Genomic DNA, 11,015 nt, shown 5'->3' with positions numbered 1-11,015 from the left:
ACTGCCCCATGGCTGTCTGTAGTTGCCATTGTGGTCTTTACCTTTTTGACCTTGAACCCCACCCAATGCCAGATTTAGAAAGTCCGCATTACATGCTCTAAGGGCACTGCTCCTTTCCAAGTGACCTTGTAGAGCAGTGGATCATCTTTGTCATTTTTTTTTAAAGCAATTGGGGTTAAGTAACTTGCCCAAGGTTACATGGTCAGTTATTTTGTGTGGGTGTTAAGTATCTGAGGGCAGAACCAATCCCGGGTCCTCCCGACTCTGGGGCTGGAGCTCTTACTCACTGTGCCACCTAGCCACCCCTTTGTCATTTTTTTTTATCCCAAAGTACTGGTGGATATGATTGCCAAGCCATTGCCCATGACCTTGGAAAGACTATGGAGAAAGGCAGAAGGGCCAAAAGGCTGAAAACAAGGGCAAGCATCTCAGTTTTACAAAATAAGGGAAAAAGTGGAGTGTATAGAAGCAAATGAACTGGATGGAATTTCTAGCAAAATTTTAGAACATACAAATGATGTTGAATGGATATTTAGGAGGAAAAGAAGCTGTGATCACAAAGAACTAGCAAGGTTTTATGAAAAATAGGTCATTTCATCATATCAAAGTAATCTCATTTTGGATCAACGGTTATAGAGAGAGTTCACTTGGATTTTACAGAAATGTGTGTGTGTGTGTGTGTGTCTGTGTGTGTGTGTGTGTGTGTGTGTGTACAAGGTGCAGATATTTGGGAGGTAGACAATGCAATTCCAAGTAGATTCAGAACTGGATGAATGACTCTGTCCAAAGAGTCTCTATTAATGCTTTGATCTCAACTTGGAAGGAAATCTGTAGAGGAGTGTCCCAGGGATCTCTTGTAGTTATTATTTTTTTTTAAATCAGTGACTTGGATAATGGTTTATATGGCTTGTTTATTAAGTTTGAAGATGTCACAAAAGCTCAGAGAGATAATAAACACGTTGAATGACAGAAGTCAGTACTCACCCCTTCCTTCCCCCCCCCCCCGCAGCAGTCCAGTAGTATTTATTAAGCACCTACTATGTGCCAGGCATTTCACTAAGCACTTGGGATACAAAGATAGTTTCTGCTATGAAGGAGCTCCCAGTCTAATGGAAGAGACAACTTGCAAACAACTTTATCGATATGTTATAACCATGTAATCTAACTCATATAAAAGGAAATGTAAGAGGGATAAAAGTAATGTCTCATTCAGATGTAATGTCACACGGATAAGATGGAGGTATACGAGGAGAGCTGTGGCTTTATAGCAGTTTCTCTGGAAAAATCTAGGGTAGTGGACCACCCATTTCACACGAACCAACAGTGTGGTAAGGTAATTGAGAAAAATATTGAAATCTTTGGCTTCAGTGGCCAGGACAGAGAGATAACAACTCCAGATCCCTCTCTAGTCAAATAATACCTGGAATATTGTATTCGATTCTGAGCATGGCATATTAGGAAGGATGTTGATAAGCTAGTTAGAAAAATGTGACTTACAAGCTGTGTGACCATAGGAGCAGCTAGATGGTGCAGAGGAGCACTGGGCTTGGAATCAGACTCATCTTCATGAGTTCAAATCTGGTCTTAGATAATTACTAACCGTGTGAACCTGGGCAAGTCACTTACCCCTGTTTGCCTGAGTTTCTCATCTGTAAAATGAGCTGGAGAAGGAAATAGCAAACCACTCAAGTATCTTTGCCAAGAAAACCCCAATGGGGCCACAAAGAGTCAAACATGACTGAAATGACTGGAGAATAACAAGAATATCACCAAAATACAAGGAGCCTCTATGAGCCTCAGTTTTCTCATCTAAAATGGGGATAATGTAGTACCTATCTCCTAGGATCCTTGATACTCTCTTATTTCAAGGTCTTTGGGATACCATTCTCTCCTGAGTCAGCTGACTGCCTTGCTGGATCCCCTTTCAGAGCATGCACTCTAACCATAGGTGTTCCTCAGGGTCTTGGACCCTCATCTCTCTCTATACTGCTTTACTCGGTGATCTACCAGCTACCATGGATTTAATTATCATCTCTATGCTAATGACTCTCAAATCTATCCACCCAATCTTTCTGCAGACCTTCAATCTTGAATCTCCAAGTGATTCTCAGACATCTCCAACGGGGTGTCCAGTAGACATCTTAAACTTAATATGTCCAAAATGGAACTCATGATCTTTTCCCCAAACCCTTGTCCTCTCCTACCTTCCCTATTACTATAGAGGGCAAGGCTATCTTCCTAGTCCCTTAGGTATGAAACCTAGGAGTCATTCTGAACTTCTCACTAGCTCTCACTCTCCATATACAATCTGTTGTCAAGACCTGTCAAGTTCTCCTTTGCAATATTTCTCAAATACACCCCTCTTCTGTTCTCTGACACTGCTAGCATTATAGTGACATTATCACTTGCCACCTGGATTATTGCAATAGTCTGCTGGTGAGTCTACCTGTGTCAAGTCTCTCCCTATTCTAATCCATCTTCTATTCAGCCACTAAAGTGATTTACCTAAAGTACAAGTCTGATGTGTTACATAAAGTACTCAACAAACTCCAGTGGCTCCCTATTGCCCCCAGGAGCATTCAAAACCTTTCAAAATCTAACTCACTCCTACCTTTCCAGTCTTCTTATCCCTTACTTCCCCAAAGGGCTCACTGATCCAGTGACACTGACCTTGAACAAGACACTCTATCTCTTGGCTCCAGGAATTTTCTCTTGCTGTCCCCCATGCCTTGAACATTCTCCCTCCTCTGCTCTGACTACTGACCTCCCTTCTTTAAGCTTCAACTAAAATCCCATCTTTTATTGGAATCCTTCCCCTACCCATCTTAACTTTACTGCCTTCTGCTGGTTAATTATTTCCTATTTGTCCTGCAAGTCGTTTGCTTTTGAAATCTGTTTGCATGTCATATGCCCCCAAAAGATTGTAAGCTTCTTGAGGGCAGGGACCATCTTTCGACACTTTTTGTATCCTTAGTACAATGCCTGGCACATAAAAGTCATTATATAGTGATTTAGTGACTTTTCATTAATTGTAATGTTTAAATAAAAGATTATTTGCAAAGAGTTTTGCAAACCTTAAATTGTTTTATTAATGTCAATTATTATTACCCTAAAGAAGAACAGTGCTTCCAGAGGTGGGGGGTTCCCTTTCACTAAAGGTTTTCAAGAAAAAGATGGGGGGCGGCCAGGTGGCGCAGTGAGTAAGAGTAACAGCTCCAGCATCGGGAGACCTGGGATCGGTTCTGGCCTCAGATACTCGGCACCCACACAAAAAATAACTGGCCGTGTAACCTTAAGCAAGTTACTTAACCCTGATTGCTTTAAAAAAAAAAAAGTTGGGGCGGCCAGGTAGCACAGTCTCCAGTGTCGGGATGACCTGGATTGAATGCTGGGCTCAGATACTCAGCACCACACCCAGAAATAACTGGCCGTGTAACCTTGAGCAAGTTACTTAACCCCCATTGCTTTAAGAAAAAAAGAAAAAGATGGGTGACCACTTGTTAGAATTGTATAGAATACATTCTTATTCAGAAACAGGTTAGATTGTTTGTCTTATGAGATACCTTCCAAATGAGATTTTCTGTTGTGTTGCTCCCTCCCAGATATTATAATGCCTTTTGCCCAGTTAATATGGGTGCTAGGTCTATAAAGACTAATGTTAATTGTGTTCATGAAAAGGGACAAATGGAGCAGGGAGGGAAGCTTTCGGCCCCCACCTTCTTTCTCAAATTGAACCATATAAGCAACTGTCCAATCGGTCTTTTGTTCAATTGTTTTTCAGCAGGGTCCAACTTTTTGTAATGCCATTTGAGCATTTCTTGGCAAAGATACTATAGTGGTTTGCCATTTCCTTCTCCATCTAATCTTCCATATGAGGAAACTAAGACTAGGGTCACAAAGCTAGTGAGTATCTGGAGCTAGATTTGAACTCAGGAAGAGGAGTCTTCTCCAGGCCCAGTACTTTATCCAATGCACTACCTAGATGCTCGATGTTCTGCCTACTGACTGGTAAGATTACATTTAGTTAAAATCTATTTCCCTCTATAGCGGGGGTAGAGAGCCTGTGGCCTCGAAGCCATATGTGGTCTTCTAGGTCCTTTGATGTGGCCATTTGACTGAGTCCAAATTTTACAGAACCAATCCTTTTAGTAAGGGAATTTGTTCTGTGAAGTTGGATTCAGTCAAAGGGCTGTACTTGAGGGCCTAGAGGGCCACATGTGGCCTCAAGGCTGCAGGTTCCCTACCCCTGCTGTCCTAGACCTTCCAGTTCTTTTGCTACAGCAACCATCAACTTAGTGTGATTCTGTGCAAGGATAAGAACAATGGAGAGTAAAAATGGCCTTGGTAGAGATGAAGGATAACACTCTCAGCACCTCAGCAAGGAGGGGTCGAAAAACAGTGTTTCATCCCTGAGTAGTTTGTTGGGATGGTTTGACATCTCACTGTGACACCCCTCCCACTGGTGTGCTCAGAGACTGCTTGCTAGGCTCAAAGGATCTCACGTCTACACTTAACTTGCTCAGTGGAAAACTGAAAATCCAGTCCTTTGGCCTTACGAGTTGCAGTCACATTACCAGTTTCCTTGTGTGGACTCACACTCTCTCAGTGAATTAACTGCAAGGGAGGGTCTTGGGGGACCTAATGTCTCTGACCCAGCAACCAGCTCCATAACCCTAGGATCTTACAACAACCCCAGATGAACAGGAGTCATGTGGAGACAACAAAGGATGCTGGGAGAAAGTAGTTCAGGCCATACAGACTCTAGTTCTGGACATGGTTGAGTGACCTTGGGGAGAGGAAAACAGAAGAGCCCTTTGCATCTCTCCTGGGCTCAGCTTGCAGTTTGTTTTAGGAGCAGGACCAGATGCTGCATCTGAGCTAAGCTTCAGGGCTGAAAATAAATTAGCAAAAGAGGATTCCATGCAGGGAGGCAAAGAAGGCAGCATATCAGAGAAAAGCCCAATTAAGACAAGAGCAGAAGAAAGTGATGCCGCCTCTTTATAGGTAGATATCAGCATTGGGGAGCTAAGGGCGTTCTTAGACCTTTTCATTACTTCCTCCATGTGGCAGCATCTAATGAAAGGCAGCATTGATTAGTGAAAAGAGCTTTACATATATAGTCGGAAGTTGTTTTTGTTGAGTCATTTCAGACATGTCCAACTCTCTGTGACCGCATTTAGGGTTATCTTGGCAGAGATACTGGAGCAAGTTGCCATTCCCTTCTCCAGCTTATTTTACAGATGAGGAAACTGAGGCAAACAGGGTTAAGTGACTTACCCAGGGTCATATGGCTAGTAAGTATCTGAGGCCAGATTTTAACTCAGGAAGATGAGTCACCCTGGCTCTAGGAATGACATTCAATACACTATCCACTTATTCATTGTGCTACTTAACTGCCCATAGTCAGAAGACCAGAGTTCAAATTCTGGCTTTTGTACCTCTTAACCATGTGATCATCACTGTGCCTGATATGCAGTAAGTGCTTAATAAATGCTGCTGCACAGGATCAGAGAATGCTATCCAGAAGGCAAGTTGATGGTCATTTAATCTTTTCATTTCACAGATGAGCTAACTGAGACCAGGAAAGAGGAATGACTTGCCTAAAGTCAGACAGGCATTAAGTGTCAGAGATGAGATTTGAACACTGTGTGATCTCAGCAGCCATTTAGCATAACTTCCTCATTTTAAGCTGAGCAAACAGAGGCCCAGGGACATTAACTGACTCGCTTAAGGTCACACAGGCAGCAAGTCAAATCAACAACCATTGATTAAACACCTAAAATGTGCCAGTCACCGTGTGCTAAGTACTGGAGATTTGCCTTTCAAATTTTTTTTAAAAAGAAAAAAAAAATAGGTCTTTCAAAGAGCTCACAGTCTATAATGGGGTAGACCACATGCAAACACCTATGTACAAACAAGATACATTCAGGATAAATTGGGAATAATCCACAGAGGGAAGGCACTAAAATTAAGAGAGATTGGGAAAAGCTTCTTATAGAAGGTGGGATGTTCTCTAGGACTTAAAGGAAGCTGAGAGGGAAGGATGAGGAGGGACAGAGTTCTAGGCATCCAAGGAGAATGAACAGGGCTGGGAAATGGAGGGCCATGAGTTAGAAAGAGGGAAGAGTCCAGTGTCACTGGATTACAGTGCGTATGAAAGGAAATAATATATAAGAAGGCTAGAAAGGGGCCAGATTAGAAATATTATATTATGAAAAAAAATTAATTAAAAAAAAAAACCTAGGGTGGCTAAGTAGTGCAGTGAATAGAGCACTGGCCCTGGAGTCAGGAGGACCTGAGTTCAAATTCGGCCTCAGACATTTACCACTTATGTGACCTCAGGCAAGTCACTTAATCCCAAATGCCCTCCCCCAAAAAGCAAAAAAAATAAAAATAAAAAAAATATTATGTTATGTCATGTCATGTCATGTCACATCACATCACATCATGTCACGTCACATCACATTGTAATATATTGCATTACTCATATCATACCACATTATATCGTATCATATCACACTACACCACATTACAGTGTGTCATATCATATCATATTAATCATATCATATCACATATCATATCATAGCATAGTATAGCATAGCATACTACATTATATTAATTATACTATATCATGTCATGTCGTATAATATCATGTTATATCATACCATATCATAATAATATTATATTTGATCCTGGATGTAATAGGGATCCCCTGGACTTTATTGAGGAAGGTCAGAGTTTACTGAGTGACATGGTCAGACTTGTGCTTTAGGAAGCTCAGATTGACAGCTAAATCAAGGATGAATTGGATCTTTAAGGATACTTTAGATCATACAGACAGTCAGTGTCAATCTGAACCCTGTTGAATTGAGTAGAATTGAATCACAGGCAAGATAATTCATTCACCTCTTGAGTCTCAGTTTCTCTGTCTGTAAAATAGAAAACCAATTTCACAGGTTGGCTCGAGAAAAATGTTTCCTAAAGCTTAAAGCACACAAATATGAGTCATTATTGTTAGTATTAGGTAACTGCATGAATCAACAAAGAAGGAAGAAATAGGCTGTTCCTTCTAGAGACTCAATGGATAGAGAATAACTTCAATCCCATAATCAAACTGAAGAACTATAAAATAGCTCTTCTCTCAATCCTCCAACTCAACTAGGAGAGCTGTATCAACCACAGATGTCCCATCTCGTTTCCCAATTTCATTCTTGTCACATTGAGCTCTGTCCAACATGTCAGGCCAACATCATGAGCAAAGTCCAGGAATGCACCAAGGCTACCAACATCAAAGCAATGTTCATTACAGTACAAGAGCCCAAGGCTCAGTATGTTTGAGGGAACATTTATATAGCACTTTAAATTTTGCCCAGCACTGTACATCCAGTATCTAATTTGATTTTCACAACTCTTTGAGGTAGATTCTTTTGTTATCATAAATGTCACCATTTTACAGATGAAAAATCAATATTCCAAAAAATGTAGTGACTTGTCTGTGATAACATAGCTGATAAATTGTTAGAGGTAAGATTTGAACCATAGGCTCCCCTGGCTCTAGAATCATTTCTCTTTTCATTACAAGAAGCTACTTCTCAAATGAAAAAAAAAGCAAATAAAAGCAGGACTCCAGCCAACTACCATACAGTGTGGCCTGAAGGAAGGAGGAAAGAAACAAGCATTTATTAAGCACCTGTTAAATGCCAGGCACTGTGCTAAGTACTTTACAAACATATCCTTTGATCCTCATTGTAGCCCTGTAGGGATAGGAGCTGTTATTATCCATTTTATAGTTAAGGAAACTGAGGCAGACAGATTATGTGACTGATCCAGGTCACATAGTCCTGTAAGGATAGGAGCTGTTATTATCCATATTATAGTTAAGGAAACTGAGGCAGACAGATTATGTGACTGACTCAGGGTCACATGGTATGACACACAAGTATCTGAGGTTGTATTTGAACTCAGGTCTTCCTGACTCCAGGCCCATTGCTCTATTCAATGCACTATCTTGCTTACTCTGATAAAATTGTCATGAACAGGGAGGGCAGAAAAATTACTTTAAGGATTATGATCCTAAGCATACAGTGTAACCAGAGGATGGCTGTGAATCCAATAAAGGGAGAGAGCAGGCTGGTGGACAGCCCTAGAACCCAGATCAGTTTTTTTTGAACAATCTAATAAAAAACCTCCTGAAACTTTGCTTGACTGGTTCTTAAACAAGTCATGCAATCTATTGCTGGGCTTACAACAGAAGCCTTTCTAGTCCTGGAGAAACTAGGTTCACCTCCATGCATGGTAAGGGTCAGGAGTAGGGGTTTTAGTGAAGGACATACTTACATCTATTCATGCACTCTAAATGCTATTTTTACAAGGTTTCTCGGGCCTGGGGCAGATTGTTCTGGGATTCTGGTTTTTGAGTCTCTATCTGTGCACCGTGAGCAAAGCTTACAGTGAGTGGGCTAAGATAACACGAAAACTCATTCCCAGAGCGGTGAAATAACAGTGTTCAAGCTGAGCAATTTGCAGAACATAAATTAAGGGAAATAAAATTTTTGTAAAAGATACCAGGGGGAGGGAGGAGAAGAGAAAGAAGGAGGAGGAGGAGGAGAAAGAGGCTGATAGAAATTGTTCAGTAATGCCAGCCTTCTGACATGTTCTTCTGAATGACTAAAAGAGTAATAGCGAACCAGGGATAGTGACAAGAAAAATTGTGAGGTAGATAACAGTAATAATAGATCGCATTTATATAGCACTGGGTGATTTAAAGGAGGCAGCTAGGTAGCTCAGTGGATAAAGTGCTGGGTCTAGAGTCTAGAAGACATGAGTTCAAATCTGACCACAGACACCTACTAATAGTGTGACCCTGGGCAAGTCCCTTAACACTGTTCACCTTAATCCACTAGAGAAGAAAATGGCAAATCATTCCAGTATCTTTGCCAAGAAAACCCTGAATGGAGTCACAAAGAGTTAGACATGACCAAATGAATGAACAACAGATTATTTAAATAGAGCTTTTCTCTGCATGTCAAAACAACTCTGAGGTACCACCTCACACCGATCAGAGGGGCTAATATGACAAAAAAGGAAAATGTTGGATGTTAGCAAACTGGAACACTAAAGCACTGTTGGTGAAGTTGTGAACTGATACAACCATTCTGGAGAGCACTTTGGAACTATGCCCAAAGGGCTATAAAACTGTGTATACCCTTTGATCCACTAATACCACTTTGAGGTCTATATCCCAAAGATAGCACCTCAAAAGGGGAAAAGACATATTTGTGCAAAAATATTTATGTCAGCTCTTTTTGTGGTGCCCATCGATTGGGAAATGGCTAACAAGTTGTGGTATATGATTGTAATGGAAAATTATTGTGCTAAAAGAAATGACAGGTGGGATGATTTCATAAAAATCTGGGAAGACTTATGTGAATTGATACATAGTGAAGTGAACAGAACCAGGAGAACGGTATACACAGGAACAGGAGAGATGAAGAATTGTGAATGACTTAGCTATTCCCAACAATACAGTGATCCAAGGCAATCCCAAAGGACTAATGATATCAATTGAATATAGACTGAAGCATGCTATTTTTCCACTTTCTTTTTTTCTTTTATTTGAGTCTTCTTATACAAAATGACTAATGTGGAAATGTTTTGCATGATTGCACATGTATGGCCTCTATCTGATTTCGTACTATCTCAGGGAAGTGGCGAGGGAGGGAGGAAAGGATAGAATTTGGAACTCAAAACTTTAAATAAAAATGTTTTCAAAATTGGGAAAAAGAGCTTTTCTCATCAGAACTAGATGATGTAAGTGTGAATGTTATCATCCCTGTTTTGCAAATGAGGGAACCGAGATATAGATGAGTTGAATGACTTGCCTTTAGTCATGCACCAGGTTAAATGTCAGAACTAAGATGTGAACCTTGCTCAAGCCCAGGGCTCTTTTTAGTACCCCACGTGGTCTTCTGATGAAAGCAAATAAAAGCTGTCTTTGGAGCTCTCCCAATCTTTGCCTGGACTGCCTATCTTGCTGTTCTGTTCCCTGCCTCCATCTCCATCCATAGATATCCAGTGCTCTAAAGCTTTCTAGTGGGTGCTCAAATCTCACTCTTCAACTCTGCTCTACAGAATCATGGAACAATAGAGTGTGAGGGCTGGAAGGAAGCTCAGGGACCAACCAGCCCAAGCCATACAGGAAAGGAAGGCCCACTCTCCTATACTTGGTGATTGGGTCATCTTAAAGTTTCAAGCAGATAGAACCTACATCCTCTCAAAGTGGCCCACTCCACTTTGGGCAGCTCAAGTATTAGGGGGTTGTTGCTGTTGTTTCCCTGATATTAAGCTTCTTTGCAACTTTCATCCATTGTTCCTGGTTCAGCTCTCAGGGGTCAAACAGAGGAAGGCTAATACCTTTGCTATTATAATAGCCCCTCAGATATTTGAGGGCAGTTACCAAGTCCCATCTGTCTTCTCTAGGTTAAACACTTCCATTTCCTTTAACAGATCCTTCATATGACACGAACTCAAGACCTTTCACCATCCTTGTGACTGACTTCTGAAGGCTCTATCCAAGGTCATGGTAATGCACTAGGGTCTTTTCTTGAGTGACAGCTCAAATGCCCCCCAAATTTCAAATTCTTTTGCTTTCTCCTCAATCTATTCTTTTGAGGTCCTGTTCTCTGAGAAATAAACCCTTGCTAATTAGATGATGAAGCTCTGTGGTTTAATGGGTTATCTTTTTGGGTGGGACAATGAGAATGATGATGACCATGGCAGCAAATACTCACCTACCTGATACCAAATGTGTACAGGGTTTATGGCATGTTCAGGACTAGTACCTCCGGTATGAGGGTGTGCTAAGCCCTTTTCAGGGCTGCTCTTTGGTGTCCTCCTGTCCCCCAAATCTCTCTTGTGGATCAAAGAAGCTATATTATATGTAGTAGTCACACCACTGGGCCTAACCAGCCTGAGGGTAAGTGATGGGCCTCAAACCCTGATGGTGAGTCAGGGGG

The 11,015-nt window shown here is 41.2% G+C and overlaps 1 long non-coding RNA gene across 1 annotated transcript in view; it reads left to right on the top strand.

Annotated features, from left to right (window-relative positions):
- The window catches only part of LOC138144147 (uncharacterized), a 37,494-nt gene extending 26,703 nt beyond the window's left edge, over window positions 1-10,791 (top strand). Inside the window, exon 4 of the long non-coding RNA XR_011163868.1 lies at window positions 10,507-10,791. This is a non-coding gene — a long non-coding RNA (uncharacterized lncRNA). The remainder of the gene's footprint in view (window positions 1-10,506) is intronic.
- Window positions 10,792-11,015: the final 224 nt, after the last annotated feature.

Source organism: Petaurus breviceps, unplaced genomic scaffold (assembly GCF_028583685.1).
Source record: "Petaurus breviceps papuanus isolate PSGF00001 unplaced genomic scaffold, PetGlider_PUasm1.0 90692, whole genome shotgun sequence".
Classification (NCBI taxonomy): domain Eukaryota; kingdom Metazoa; phylum Chordata; class Mammalia; order Diprotodontia; family Petauridae; genus Petaurus; species Petaurus breviceps.
The sequence above is the reverse complement of the archived record's forward strand: the minus strand, read 5'-3'. Positions and strand labels throughout refer to the sequence as shown.